General features: G+C 45.5%; 1 pseudogene; it reads right to left on the bottom strand.

Moving 5' to 3' along the window:
- The window catches only part of LOC132479618 (zinc finger protein 541-like), a 38644-nt pseudogene that overhangs the window by 5248 nt on the left and 16904 nt on the right, over window positions 1-16492 (bottom strand).

Raw genomic sequence — 16492 nt, 5'->3', positions numbered from 1 at the left:
CTTATATGCCAAGATTTCTGCTAAGCCCCTTACTTGCTTTATCTCACACAATCCTCACAAAAACCTTAGCAGGTAGGGGCGATTACCATCCCCACTTGACAGGTGCAGCAACTTGAGGCTTCCTCTGGTTAAGAGACTTGCCAAGGGCAGGCGTGGGCCCCTGGTTGCCTGACTCCAAGGCTGGAGTGCTCAACTGGGAAACCTGAGCCCACCCCAACCTGGCACTCCCCTTCTGGCCAGGAAGAGCCCACGAGGGAACCAGTGGAAAGGGGAAGGTTGGATCCAACTAGAGAACAGCACCCACTGAGTCCCCCAGAGAGGACGGGCCCTTCTGGGAGGGCAGGTGCAGGCCCCAAGAGAACTCCGGGAGGCACGTGCAGAGCTTGCCATGGAAAGTGACTGGCTCACAGGGGCCTCAGCCAGGCCAAAACCACGCGGGCAGCCACGCTCGTTACCTGTGTAGTGATAGTTGGCGAGAGGGTGAGTCCGTGGCTTCTGGGGTCCTCTCAGTAACAGGGTCTCCAGGGCAACCTGGAACGACAGGAGTGGTGGGCAACTCTCTGAGGGAGGGAAGGTGAGGTAGAGGCCCACCTTCATTCTTTCATCCAATCAGAAAATATGTGCAGCCCTCCCTAAAGCCACCCCTACCCCAGGGCGACTCAAAGTGTGGTCGGTCTGTGGACTGGCCACCAGCTGTGAACCACTTGGGACACATTGCCTACAGCACTAAGCGGACTGTTGAGTGCAGCTGACGTTACCTTTTTCATAGCAAGATTTACTTGATGACGAAACAGTGTGTGGACTTATTCTGGCACAAGCTCCTTATTTCTTCAGGGAGCAGCATTTGGAGTGGCACTGCCCCCGCCCTACCCCATGTTATGGTCCTCATAGCACTAATCATTATCTATCACTTGTAAAAAATGTATTTCATGTGTTCACTCTCCTAAAATGTAAGCCCTGCAAAGAGAGGGCATTTGTCTTGCTCAACAGCGTAACCCCGGTCAGGACTCGCTATGCAGTTTGCAGGACCCAGCGCAAAATGGAAACACGGGGCCCTGTGCTCAGAAACTATTAAGAATTTCAAGATGGTGGCAGCAGAGCATTAAACCAAGAATGGGCCCCTGAGCTGGCCCCAGCCTGATACCGTGACATCACCAGGTATCAGGAGGACCCAGTAAATGTGTGCTGATTACTCTGCTGAGCACCCACCACGTGCCAGCCACTGCCTCTCAGCTTGAGAAAAAGCACCATGTAGCCCTGACTCTTGGGTCTCCAACTCGGGTGACGTGACTTCCTCTCCCACTACACACAGTTGGACTTCTTCATTTTCTAAACTTCAGGATTGTGAGGAGGGTCCTTGGAGGAGGCAGAGGCATTTCTGTTGCATCAGAGGTTTGCATACACCATTTTTAATCCAAAAGTTAATGTTCAGTAAATAAACCAGATGAATGCAGGCCCTGAGTTGGTTCTGCTAGGCACCGCCTCCCCAGTGCCGCGCTGAGATGAGGTAACGCTGGAGGAACCCTGGTGCTCTGCTGTCACCCCAGAGAAATAACTGATTGAGCCCGTATGTGTGCATTTCCCCTACGTTCAAAAGGACACCACCAGTCCCAAAGCGACCAGGGAGAAGGGTGGGTGGCCAGCCTTTGGTTCTCGTGAGCTGCAAAGCCCCAAGTAGAAGGCACGTGTCTTGCGCCTAGAGCCCCTGGCCCTAAGAGACCAGGGAGCTTCCCACAGCTCCTCTGAGCCCCCGCCTCGCCTGCACCGCACCTGGATGTTGCCCTGGGCTTCATGCAGGCAGTGCAGAGCGAGCTCCAGGTTGGTGCCCCCGCCCGGCATCACGCTGGAGCAGGCCACGTTGCAGAGCTCGGTCACTGTTTCCAGCAGGCAGCCCGGCAGCGAGAAGGAGAGGAGACACAGAGGGTCAGCAAGTGCCAGAGAGGAAACCTCCCCAACAGCACAGATGGGGTGGGGGGCTCCTGTCACCATCTCCCTCACCTCTCTGTTACAAGCAGGCTGAGGGAAGGGAGCGACAAGGAGGATGGGCAGAAACCCTGCTCCTGGCACCTGCTCTGGATGGCCTGGCCAGCTACTGGGTGAGAGGAGAGGTGGGGCAAGGGACTGCAGCACAGCAAAGCAGTCCTGCGCTGAAGGCCAGCTCTGCCCACCCCACCCCCGCCTGGGGATCACTGCTTCTTGGTCAAGGTGAGAACTGGGAGGAGAAACCCCTTGGACATGGAGGAGGGCTCTCGGGAACCTGGCCCCAAAGTCTCAGTCACCCCTATCCTGCGTCTTCGGGTTGGTCATCACATCTCCCCATGGCTTCCAGACCAGAGTAGCTACATGCTCGTCACTTCCAGCCAGTGATCTGTCCTGGAGCTCTGGGATCTCAGCCTGAAACTGGCTCCCTATGTTGATGTGTCTGAAATGAGGCCACACACACGGACATAAAAGGCATAGGTGTGTGACCAAGATGGGAAATACAAGAGAGATGTGTGGTGAGCCCTGCTCAGCAGGGCTGTGGAACCCACCTTTTGGCCATCTCTCAGACACAGGGAGTGCTCATCAGCCCAGCAGACACGCCACTGGTATTCCAGAGACCTCTTGAGGGATACTTCCTTCCTTCCTCCAATTTGCTTTTTCGCCAGATTTCTGGCTTCAGGCGTTTGGGGTCTAGGACAGGGGAGGTATGTGCTGATACCTGGCATTCTTCTGTATCCAAGGGAACATCCAAGCTACAAAACAGTATCTCACTGCGCCATCACCAATTCTATCTAGAACCCCAGGGTGCTGGGCATTCTGTCTGCAGACATCCAACTATGGTATGTCTGGACAGAAGGAATATTGGGGAAACACCTGGAAAAATCCACCACTTCTCTCCTAGAGAGGTTCTGGGTCTAGACCTGACTTTCCCGTGATGAAGGCTCCCTTGGGAAAAACCGACACTGGAATGCAAGGAGGGTAAAAGCATCCCCACGTTGCAAGGACCCTCAGGTTCTAAGTCTGTTCCAACTCACGGTTCAGTGCTGATCTTGCTGTTGTCCTTCACCACACTGATGCCAAAAGAGCCGTCCATGTGATCTGGAAAACACCCAAAGAAGAGCCTCAAGGAGACTGGCTACAACTGACCCATGAGGCCCTTTTTGCCTGCCTTTCCAGAGCAGCTAAGAGCAGGCTCTTCAAGATTGCATGGTATACACACACTACTGTATATAAAATAGATCATCAAAAAGGACCTACTGTATAGCACAGGGAACTATACTCAATACTCTGTAATAACCTATATGGGAAAAGAATCTAAAAAACAATAGATATGTGATTATGTATAACAAAATCACTTTGCTGTATACCTGAAACTAACACATTGTAAATCAACTCTAATCCAATATAAAATTGAAAATTGGAAAAAAAAGATTGCATGGTATGGAGTTTCCTCAAAAATTAAAAGTAGGACTACCATATCATGCAGCAAACCCACTTCTGGGTATTCATCCAAAAGAACTGCAGTCAAGACCTCAAAAAGATATCTGAACTCCCATGTTCACTCCAGCACCATTCATAATAGCCAAGATGTGGAAACAACCTAAATGTCCACTGACAGATGAGCACATAAAGGTAATGTGACATCAACATACAATGAAATACCATTTAGCCTTAAAAAGAAATTCTGCAATACGCAACAACATGGATGACCATTGAGGACATTATACTAAGTGACATAAGCCAGTCACAGAAAGAGAAATACTGCATGACTCCACTTATATAACGTATCTAAAGTAGTTGAATTCATATTGATAGAATCAAAGAGTGGAATAGGGGTTACCAGGGGTTGGGGCAGTGGGAAATGGGAGGTTACTAATCAATGGGCATAAAGTTTCAATTAATCAAGCTCTAGAAATCTGCTGTATAACATTGTACCTATAGTCAACAATACTGTATTGCACACTTAAATCTTTGTTAAAAGGGCAGATCACAGATTAACTGTTCACATCACAATAAAATAAAATAAAAAGATTGCATGGAAGTGGGATAAGACTTCTGAAAATGTAGAGTAAGGAACTCGGCAAAACAACAGATTTACTGACAAAAATCATTGAAAAAGAAAAAAAAAAGAACAGTAAGCTAAAGTCTCTGCACGTTGTCCCAAAGGCATACAGCATTTTAAGAAATACTCATTCAAGAAAACCCACTAAATCTCGGGAAGAACAGTGAGAGTCTGTGGCACTGGAGCCATGGCCCACCCCCTTACCCACCTAGCCCCCAGCTCTTTGTAACGGAAGCTCTACCCAGGTAGGTGCAGCCAAGGAGATGGGGGCTGCTTCTTCCCCTGGCTCCCATGCTTAAAGAATTAAAGCAAGATAAAATAAAAATTTGTCATCAAAGAGAAAATGCCATCAAGAGATGGAAATTAGTTTTTAAAAAGATACAAATGTGGACTTCCCTGGCGGTCCAGTGGTTAAGACTCCACGCTTCCACTGCAGGGGGCATGGGTGTGATCCCTAGTAGAGGAAGTAAGATCCTGCATGCTGTGCGATGCAGCCAAAAAAAAGAAGAACCAAATGGAAATAGTTCAGGGGTTAAAAAAGTACAATAACCAAAATACGGCTCAACAGTACATCTGAGCTGGCAGAAGAAACGATCAGCAAACCTGAAGATAGAACAATGGAGACTATGAAATCTGAAGAACAGAGAGAAATAAATATAGGAAAGTGAAGAGAGCCTCAGAGAAATGTGAGATGTCATTACATGCAACAATATATATGTATTGGGAGTACCAGAAAGAGGGGAGAAAGGGACAGAATATTTAAAGTATTAATGGCTGAAAATTTCCCAACGTTGATGAAAAACAATATGTATATCCAGCAAACTCTACAAACTCCAAGAAAGATTAAACACAAAGAGCTCTACATCCAGACATAACATAGGCAAAATGTGGAAAGCAAAAATAAAGATAAGATCTTGAAAGCAAAAAGGGAAAAACAATTTGTTACATACAAGGGCACTACAGTAAAATTAACAGCTAACTTTTTAAGAGAAACGATGTAGGTTACAAGGCAATGGGATAATATATTCAAATTACTGAAAGTAAAAAAGTGTTAACCAAGTATCTTATATTCAGCAAATTATCTTGCAAAAATGAAGGTAAAATAAAGACACTCCCAGATAAATAAAAACTGAGGATACCTGTTGCTGGCAGACCTGCCTTACAAGAAATATTAAAGGTGAAATATTATTCAGCCCGCAAAAAGGAACAAAGTACTGATACATACTGCAACTTGGATGAAACCTAAAAACATCATGCTAACTAAAAGAAGGCATTCATAAAGGACCACATACTGTATGATTCCACTCATATGAAATATGCAGAATAGCCACATCGATAGAGACAAAGTAGATTAGTCGTTACCCACGGCTGGGGATGGGGAGGATGGAAAGGAGGGACTGCTAATAAGTACAGGGCTTCTTTTGGGGATGATGAAAATTTCTGAAAACTGATGGTAGTGATGGTTGCACAGCTCTGTGAATATACTAAAAACCATTGAATTCTATACTTTAAAGGGATGAATTGTATGGTATGTGAATTATATATCCCTAATAAAAATAAATAGTAAAGAAAGTCCTTCAGATTGAAAGCAAATGACATCAGATGGTAACTTGAATCCAAACCAAAAAAAAAAAAAAAAAAAGGGAAGCGCTAGTAAATATGGGTAACTATAAAAATCACTAGGATTACATATTTCTTTTCTTTTTTTAATGGCCTTAAAAATAACTGCATAAAACAATATGTATTGTGGGCCTGTAACATATAGAAATATAATATATGTGACAGTAACTGCACAAGGAGCACAGCTGCATTGGAGTAAAGGAATATCACCTCAGACAGTAACTCAAATCCACAAGAATAAATGAAGAGATCAGAAATGGTAAATAAGAAGGTTAATATAACAACCTCTATAAATCATGCTTGCTTTCCTTTATCCGCTCAGTGTTTTTACACAAAATAAAATTATATAAAGCAATAAACATGACCAGTACGGTATTACTGGGTCTCTCACATATAATAGCAAAAGAGTTAGAAGGAATAGAGCTAGATAGGAGCAGTGTTTCTATATTTCACTGTTAATGAGTTATTACACATCCTAACAGATTCTGATAAGACATATATTTTAAGTCCTAGAGCAACCACTAAGAAATGACTAAGAAACAGTGAAAAATTAACGGAATTAAAATGTCACACTAGAAAATACTCACTTAATACAAAAGAAAGCAGGAAAGGAGGAACAGAGGGAGAAAAAGACATGTAACGTATAGAAAATAAAAAGCAAAATGGCAGATGTAAATCCAACCATATCAATATAACATTAAACAAGAATGGATTAAACAAACCAATCAAAAGGCAGAGTTTGTAAGACTGGATAAAAAACACATGATCCACCTAATGGTGTCTAGAGGTAACATGCTTTATTTTCAAAGACACAAATAGGCTGAAAGTAAAAGAAGAGAAAAATATATACCAAGCAAACAACAACCAAAAAAGAGAATGGAATGGCTATACTAATGTCAGGCACATTAGACTTTAAAACCAAAAATATTACTAGAGATAATGATAAAATTATTGTAATAATGACAAATGATGTCACAATCACATCCTAATGATAAAAGGTCAAGCCGTGAGGAAGATGTGACAATTACAAACATATACACACCTACAAACAGACCCCCAAAATACACCAAGCAACAAACGACAGAACTGAAGGATGAACTCAACCATTAAAAAATAATAGTTGGAGATTTCAATACTTTCAACAGTGGATAGGGCAACTAGGCAGAAGATCAACAAGGAAATTGAAACTAACTAGACAAAACAGACAAAATACAGCATTCCACCAAACATCAGTAGAATACATTCTTCTCAAATTCACATGGAACATTCTTCAAGACAGACCGGATTCTAGCCCATATAACATGCCTCAATAAATTTTAAATTTTAAAATAAATTTAAGGGAATTCCCTGGCGGTCCAGTCATTAGGACTCCACGCTTCCGCTGCAGGGGGCATGGGTTCGACCCCTGGTGGGAGATCTAAGATCCTGCAAACCGCACAGCACAGCCAAAATAAATAAATAAATTAATTAAATTGAAAAACAAAGTATGTACTCTGACCAAAATAGAATTAGATTACAAATCAATAAAAGGCAGCAATTTGGAAAATTCACAAATATGTGAAAATTAAGCAACACACTCTTTAATAGTCAGTGTATTAAACAAGAAGTGGAATGATAAATTAGAAAATACTTTAGCTGAATGAATATAAAAACACAACATACTAAAACTTACAAAATGTAGCTAAAGCAATGTTCAGAAGGAAATCTATAGCTGTAAAATGTCTGTATTAAAAAAGAAGAAACATCTCAAATCATTTATGGTCAACTGACTTTCCACAAAGGTAGCAAGACAGGGCTTCCCTGGTGGCGCAGTGGTTGAGAGTCTGCCTGCCGATGCAGGGGACATGGGTTTGTGCCCCGGTCTGGGAAGATCCCACATGCCGCGGAGCGGCTGGGCCCGTGAGCCATGGCCACTGAGCCTGCGCGTCCGGAGCCTGTGCTCCGCAACGGGAGAGGCCACAACAGTGAGAGGCCCACATACAGCAGAACAAAACAAAACAAAACATGGTACAAGGACAATTCAATGAAAAAAGAAGAGTATTTTCTAGAGCTAGAAGAACTGATACATATATGCAAAAGAGTGAATTTGGACTCCAACCTCATACAGTATATAAAAGTTAACTAAAGATTGATCGCAGGCCTAAGAATAAGTTGGACTTCATCAAAATTAAAAACTTGTGTACTGCAAACCATATCACAAATAAAATGAAAAGACAACCCACAAAACGGGAGAGAATTTGCAAATCATATATCTGACAAGGGGCTTGCACGCAGACTATATAAGGAACTGAGACAACTCAATAATAAAAGGATAAGAATACAATTTAAAAAATGGGCAAAGGATCCGAATAGACATTTCTCCCGAGAACATATACAAATGGATAATAAGCACATGGAAAGATGCTCAACATCATTAGCCATCAGGGAAATGTAAATCAAAACCACAATGAGGGGGCTTCCCTGGTGGCGCAGTGGTTGAGAGTCCGCCTGCCGATGCAGGGGACGCAGGTTCGTGCCCTTCTCCGGGAGGATCCCGCGTGCCGCGGAGCGGCTGGGCCCGTGAGCCATGGCTGCTGAGCCTGAGTATCCGGAGCCTGTGCTCCACAACGGGTGAGGCCACAAACAGTGAGAGGCCCACGTACCGCAAAACAAACAAACAAACAAACACCTCACAATGAGCTACCACTTTACACCCACTAGGATGGGTGTAATAAAAAAGACAGCTAAGAAGTGTGAGCAAGGATGTGGAGAAACTGGAACTTTCATACAATGCTGGTGGAAATTTAATATGACCCAGCCATTTTGGAAAGCAGTCTGGCAGTTCCTTAAATGGTTAGACATAGTTACCCTTTGACCCAGCAATTCCACTCTGAGTTATATACCCAAGAGAAATGAGGACTTATGTCCAACAAAAACTTACACAAAAATGTACTTAACAGCACTGTTTGCAATAGCCAAAGGACACAAACAACCCAAATGCTCGTCAACTAATGAATGGATAAATAAAATGTTGTCTATCCAGAGAATTCAATATCATTCATCCATAAAAAGAAATGAAGCACTGATGCATACTACAACATGAACCTTGACAACATTATTCTAAGTGAACAAACTAGACACAGAATGTCCCGTAATTTATGATTCCAATTACATGAAATGTCCAGAATAGGGAGACCCATAGAAAAAGTAGGTTGGTAGACTGGTCGTTTCCCAGGGCTGAGGAGTTGGGGACTACAGGGCCTGTGTGTCACTGCTCGTGGATATAATCTTCTGGGGTGATGAAAATGCTCTAGAATTAGATTGTGGGATGGGTGTACAATCCTAAGAATACACTAAAAAATCACTGTACACTTTAAATGGGTGATTCATATGGCATGTGAATTATACCTCAATAAAGCTGTTTAAACAATTACTCGAAAGGGCAGGCAGAAGGGTGGTTAGGCTAAATGGCGTCTATTTTCTTTCTGGCTACAAAGTTATAAGCACCTAGAAGGCTGCTGGTCCCAGATGGTCCTGGGATACTTCTGAACAGCAACGGGACCCCCAGAGCAGACCCAGGCGTAGGCCAGAGAGAGTGCCTGGACCAAATTCTACAGGGGGCGGGGGTCTGGCCCCACGCAGGCCTATCATGGGGTGATCAAGCTCACTCACCAAGCATGGCGCTGATGAGCCTGTCGGGACGGGCCCGGGCAGATGTGGAACAGAGAGTGTTGAAATACAGCCCAGAGCCCTCCCGGATGGGGCTGAGCATCAGGGGCGGCGTGTAGGCAGGGCACTGGGACAGTCCCTTCAGGAGACGGTCCACCAGGCACACGGGCGAGCACAGGCAGCTCTGGCGGCATCCTCCCGGGCCCGGCTCCCCAGACATGGAGGGTGGAGCAGGGATGAGCAGTGCCTTGGGCCGGAGGAGCTTCTTCCGCTTCCTGTGTTGGCTACACTCCTTGCTGTCTCTCTCTTCCCTGTTCTTCTCCTGACCCTGGAGAAGAAGAGACTTCAGAACCACGGGGGTCACCTGAGGCCACTGGCCCCAAAGCTCAGACCTCAAGATGGCCTGAGAGTGGGAAAGGGTACTGACCAGCCAAATGCACACCCAGCATGGCCATGCCCAGAGTCCTCAGCGCAGGAAGCCGGGAAGGGCCACCACGCCTGAGCCAGACTCCAGACCCTAAGCCAGGCGACATTTGACACTGGGGCCTTCTCAGGCACCCACACCCCACAAGGAGGGCCCTCACTCAGACCATTTTGGAAACTCATGTCCGTTGTTAAACTGACTGGCACTTAAAGTGTGGGGGCCAGACAGATGCAACAGCATGACAAAAGGAAAACCTGTTGCCCTCAAAATGACAGCAGCTCCTGGGAGACAAACAGTGGGCTCCATGCACCCCGTACCCGAGTCCAGCATGGACTTCTCCAGGTCGGGTCTTCCAGCACAGGCTGAAGAGACAACGGCTTGACCTTGCTACACTCTCTCTTACCTCCACACAATCTCCCCTCCTCTCTGCCCATCTTGCCCCTCCTCATCCTCCAGCTCTCAGCTGCAACGCCCCCATCCTCAGGCAGGGTCTCTGGTGCCCTCGGGGCTCCCACGGCTCACTCTCCCAGCCCGGCCCGTTCTGGGTCGTCAGTGTCCGGGGATGGGTCTATCTACTCCGCTGGGCTGGGAGCCCCAGGGGACGGGGGCAGGCCTGTTGTGGTCGCTGCAGTGTCCCCAACCCTGCCCAGCACAGGGCCAGACACAAAGGAAGTTCACTGGAGGTTGAAGGGATGAATCAACATGCAAATCAAGCTCTTCTGGAGTCAGGATTTGGGGGCTTTTCTCCCAGCTCCCACTGGCAGCTGGAAAGCAGCTGGAAGGAAGTGCACCCACCTTGCTCCCCGGGGGATGGTTCGCTGGAGCCACTGGCACTGAAACAGGGACCACCAAAGGGGCGGCGGTCATGTTGTCCAAGGACTTCCTGCCTCCCAGGGAACTCTGCCTGTCCCCCTCCGGCCTCAGCACCTGTCTTGGTGGCTTGCAAATCTCCATGCCACACACCTACACACAGAGAAGAGCCAGCCCTTTAAGAGACACAGTACGTAGGGAGCAAGGGGCCCCTCCAGAGCAGCACAGCCCTGACTCCCGGCCCCCAGCCAGGCTCCCCGCAGGAGGACGGCTCCATCCTGAGATGAATGGCAGCTTCGAGCCCCTTCACCTGCGGCTCCTGCTTCCCTCGAGGTGACGGCCACTGGTCGCTGTGAAAACACATGTGGCTGCTCAGCCCTCTCTCTGTATAAAACATCCGGCTGCAATTCTTGCAGACGTAAGTGCTCCTTGGCTCTGCCCAGTCTCTGGGACCACCATTGTGCTGGTTACTGTGGGGAAGAAAGGGAGAATGGGACTCTGTCCCCAAACACTGATCCTCTGACAGCTTTGGACGAACCCTAAAGAAATGGACATGATGCCCCCGATTCTCCGTGGCCTGGTGCTCACCCCTTCAGGAGTGAAGCATCCAGAGCTCACTCACCCAGGGCCAGCACATCAAAGCCACCAGAGGATTCCCGAGGGGCTTCGGAACTTACAGGCCACACGCCATGTTCTCCTCCTTCATCGGGTGGGGGAGCCGGTAGATATTTCCACCCTGAAGACGAAAATACATCTGAGCCAACATATCAGAAATGAGATGCAAGAGTGAAAACTATAAGACTTGGAAGAAAACACAGGTATAATTCTTGGTGACCCCGGAGTAAGCAGTGGTTTCTTGGATGACTCCAAAACCAAACAAAAGACAGACATATTGGACTTCATCAAAACTTACAACTTCTGACGGATACACCAGAAATACAGCTACATGTGGAACAACTCCTACAGAACACCTACTGAACGCTGGCAGAAGACCCCAGACCTCCCAAAAGGCAAGAAACTCCCCACATACCTGGGTAGGGCAAAGCGGAGAGATTCCCGCACAGAGGATTGGTGCCGAGCGGCACTCACCAGCCCGAGAGGCTTGTCTGCTCGCCCGCCGGAGCGGGCGGCGCTGGAAGCTGACGCTCGGGCTTCGGTCAGAGCGCAGGGAGAGGACTGGGGCTGGCGGCGAGAACTCAGCCTGAAGGGGGCTAATGTGCCACAGCTAGCCGGGAGGGAGTCCAGGAAAACTCTGGAGCTGCCGAAGAGGCAAGAGACTTTTTCTTCCCTCTTGGTTTCCTGGTGCGCGAGGAGAGGGGATTAAGAGCTCTGCTTAAAGGAGCTCCACAGACGGCTGAAAGCGCGGAGCCCAGTGACGGGCGTGGGACGCTGGGGCTGCTGCTGCCACCGGCAAGAGGCCTGTGTGCGAGCTCAGGCCACTGTCCACACCGCCCTTCCGGGAGCCTGTGCAGCCCACCACTACCGGGGTCCCGGGATCCAGGGGTGGCTTCCCTGGGAGAACGCACGGCGGGCCTCGGGCTGGTGCAACGTCACGCCGGCCTCTGCCGCTGCAGGCTCGCCCCGCACTCCGTGCCACTCCCTCCCGCCCGGCCTGAGTGAGCCAGAGTCCCCGAAGAGGCTGCTCCTTTAACCCTGTCCTGTCTGAGCGAAGAACAGACGCCCTCCGGTCACCTACACGCAGAGGCGGGGCCAAATCCAAAGCTGAGACCCAGGAGCTGTGAGAACAAAGAAGAGAAAGGGAAACCTCTCCCAGCAGCCTCAGAAGCAGCGGATTAAAGCTCCACAATCAACTTGATGTACCCTGCATCTGTGGAATACATGAATAGACAACAAATCATCCCAAATTGAGGAGCCAGCAGTCAGTGCTGTGCCTCTGAGGTGGGAGAGCCAACTTCAGGACACTGGTCCACAAGAGACCTCCCAGCTCCACATAATATCAAACGGCGAAAATCTTCCAGAGATCTCCATCTCAACACCAGCACCCAGCTTCACTCAACGACCAGCAAGCTACAGTGCTGGACACCCTATGCCAAACAACTAGCAAGACAGGAACACAACGCCACCCATTACCAGAGAGGTGGCCTACAATCATAATAAGTCCGCAGACACCCCAAAACACACCACCAGACGTGGACCTGCCCACCAGAAAGACAAGATCCAGCCTCATCCACCAGAACACAGGCACTAGTCCCCTCCACCAGGAAGCCTACACAACCCACTAAACCAACCTTAGCCACTGGGGACAGACACCAAAACAACGGGAACTACGAACCTGCAGCCTGCAAAAGGAGACCCCAAACACAGTAACATAAGCAAAATGAGAAGACAGAAAAACACACAGCAGGAGAAGGAGCAACATAAAAACCCACCAGACCTAACAAATGAAGAGGTAATAGGCAGTCTACCTGAAAAAGAATTCAGAATAATGATGGTAAAGATGATCCAAGATTCTATTTCCAAGATCCAAAATCTTGGAAATAGAATAGACAAAATGCAAGAAACAGTTAACAAGGACCTAGAAGAACTAAAGATGAATCAAGCATCGATTAAAAACACAATAAATGAAATAAAAAATACTCTAGATGGGATCAATAGCAGAATAACTGAGGCAGAAGAACGGATAAGTGAGGTGGAAGATAAAATAGTGGAAATAACTGCTGCAGAGCAAAATAAAGAAAAAAGAATGAAAAGAACAGAGGACAGTCTCAGAGACCTCTGGGACAACATTAAACGCACCAACGTTCGAATTATAGGGGTTCCAGAAGAAGAAGAGAAAAAGAAAGGGACTGAGAAAATATTTGAAGAGATTATAGTTGAAAACTTCCCTAATATGGGAAAGGAAATAGTTAATCGAGTCCAGGAGGCACAGAGAGTCCCATACAGAATAAATCCAAGGAGAAATACGCCAAGACACATATTAATCAAACTGTCAAAAATTAAACACAGGGCTTCCCTGTTGGCGCACTGGTTGAGAGTCCGCCTGCCGATGCAGGGGACATGGGTTCGTGCCCTGGTCTAGGAAGATCACACATGCCGCGGAGGGGCTGGGCCCGTGAGCCATGGCCGCTGGACCTGCGCGTCTGGAGCCTGTGCTCCACAATGGGAGAGGCCACAGCAGCGAGAAGCCCGCGTACAGCAAAAAAAAAATAATAATAATAATAAAAAAAATAAAAAAAATAAAAAATTAAACACAAAGAAATCATATTAAAAGCAGCAAGGCAAAAACAACAAATAACACAAAAGGGAATCCCCATCAGGATAACAGCTCATCTCTCAGCAGAAACTCTACAAGCCAGAAGGGAGTGGCAGGACATAATTAAAGTGATGAAGGAGAAAAACCTGCAACCAAGATTACCCTACCCAGCAAGGATCTCATTCCGATTTGATGGAGAAATTAAAACGTTTACAGACAAGCAAAAGCTGAGAGAGTTCAGCACCACCAAACCAGCTTTACAACAAATGCTAAAGGAACTTCTCTAGGCAAGAAACACAACAGAAGGGAAAGACCTACAATAACGAACCCAAAACAATTAAGAAAATGGGAATAGGAACATACATATCGATAATTACCTTAAATGTAAATGGACTAAATGCTCCCACCAAAAGACACAGATTGGCTGAATGGATACAAAAACAAGACCCATATATATGCTGCCTACAAGAGACCCACTTCAGACCTAGAGACACATACAGACTGAAAGTAAGGGGATGGAAAAAGATATTCCATGCAAATGGAAACCAAAAGAAAGCTGGAGTAGCAATTCTCATATCAGACAAAATAGACTTTAAAATAAAGACTACTAGAAGAGACAAAGAAGGACACTACATAATGATCAAGGGATCGATCCAAGAAGAAGATATAACAATTGTAAATATTTATGCACCCAACATAGGAGCACCTCAATACATAAGGCAAATACTAACAGCCATAAAAGGAGAAATCGACAGTAACACACTCATAGTAGGGACTTTAACACCCCACTTTCACCAATGGACAGATCATCCAAAATGAAAATAAATAAGAAAACACAAGCTTTAAATGATACATTGAACAAGATGGACTTAATTGATATTTATAGGACATTCCATCCAAAAACAACAGAATACACATTTTTCTCAAGTGCTCATGGAACATCCTCCAGGATAGATCATATCTTGGGTCACAAATCAAGCCTTGGTAAATTTAAGAAAATTGAAATTGTATCAAGTATCTTTTCCGACCACAATGCTATGAGACTAGATGTCAATCACAGGAAAAGAGCTGTAAAAAATACAAACACACGGAGGCTAAACAATACACTACTTAATAACGAAGTGATCACTGAAGAAATCAAAGGGGAAATTAAAAAATACCTAGAAACAAATGACAATGGAGACACGACGACCCAAAACCTATGGGATGCAGCAAAAGCAGTTCTAAGAGGGAAGTTTATAGCAATACAACCCCACCGTAAGAAACAGGAAACATCTCGAATAAACAACCTAACCTTGCCCCTAAAGCAATTAGAGAAAGAAGAACAAAAACATCCCAAAGTTAGCAGAAGGAAAGAAATCATAAAAATCAGATCAGAAATAAATGAAAAAGAAATGAAGGAAACGATAGCAAAGATCAATAAAACTAAAAGCTGGTTCTTTGAGAAGGTAAACAAAATTGATAAACCATTAGCCAGACTCATCAAGAAAAAAAGGGAGAAGACTCAAATCAATAGAATTAGAAATGAAAAAGGAGAAGTAACAACTGACACTGCAGAAATACAAAAGATCATGAGAGATGACTATAAGCAACTCTATGCCAATAAAATGGACAACCTGGAAGAAATGGACAAATTCTTAGACATGCACAACCTGCCAAGACTGAATCAGGAAGAAATAGAAAATATGAACAGACCAATCACAAGCACTGAAATTGAAACTGTGATAAAAAATCTTCCAACAAACAAAAGCCCAGGACCAGATGGCTTCACAGGCGAATTTATCAAGCATTTAGAGAAGAGCTAACACCTATCCTTCTCAAACTCTTCCAAAATAGAGCAGAGGGAGGAACACTCCCAAACTCATTCTACGAGGCCACCATCACCTTGATACCAAAACCAGACAAGGATGTCACAAAGAAAGGAAACTACAGGCCAATATCACTGGTGAACATAGATGCAAAAATCCTCAACAAAATACTAGCAAACACAATCCAACAGCACATTAAAAGGATCATACACCATGATCAAGTGGGGTTTATTCCAGGAATGCAAGGATTCTTCAATATACGCAAATCGATCAACGTGATACACCATATTAACAAACTGAAGGAGAAAAACCATACGATCATCTCAATAGATGCAGAGAAAGCTTTCGACAAAATTCAACACCCATTTATGATAAAAACCCTGCAGAAAGTAGACATAGAGGGAACTTTCCTCAACATAATAAAGGCCATATATGACAAACCCACAGCCAGCATCGTCCTCAATGGTGAAAAACTGAAACCATTTCCACTAAGATCAGGAACAAGACAAGGTTGCCCATTCTCACCACTCTTAGTCAACCTAGTTTTGGAAGTTTTAGCCACAGCAATCAGAGAAGAAAAGGAAATAAAAGGAATCCAAATCGGAAAAGAAGAAGTAAAGCTGTCACTGTTTGCAGATGACATGATACTATACACAGAGAATCCTAAAGATGCTACCAGAAAACTACTAGAGCTCATCAATGAATTTGGTAAAGTTGCAGGATACAAAATTAATGCACAGAAATCTCTGGCATTCCTATATACTAATGATGAAAATTCTGAAAGTGAAATCAAGGAAACACTCCCATTTACCACTGCAACAAAAAGAATAAAATATCTAGGAATAAACCTACCTAAGGAGACAAAAGACCTGTATGCAGAAAATTATAAGACACTGATGAAAGAAATTAAAGATGATACCAAT

This window comes from Mesoplodon densirostris, chromosome 19 (assembly GCF_025265405.1).
Source record: "Mesoplodon densirostris isolate mMesDen1 chromosome 19, mMesDen1 primary haplotype, whole genome shotgun sequence".
Classification (NCBI taxonomy): Eukaryota; Metazoa; Chordata; class Mammalia; order Artiodactyla; family Ziphiidae; genus Mesoplodon; species Mesoplodon densirostris.
The sequence above is the reverse complement of the archived record's forward strand: the minus strand, read 5'-3'. Positions and strand labels throughout refer to the sequence as shown.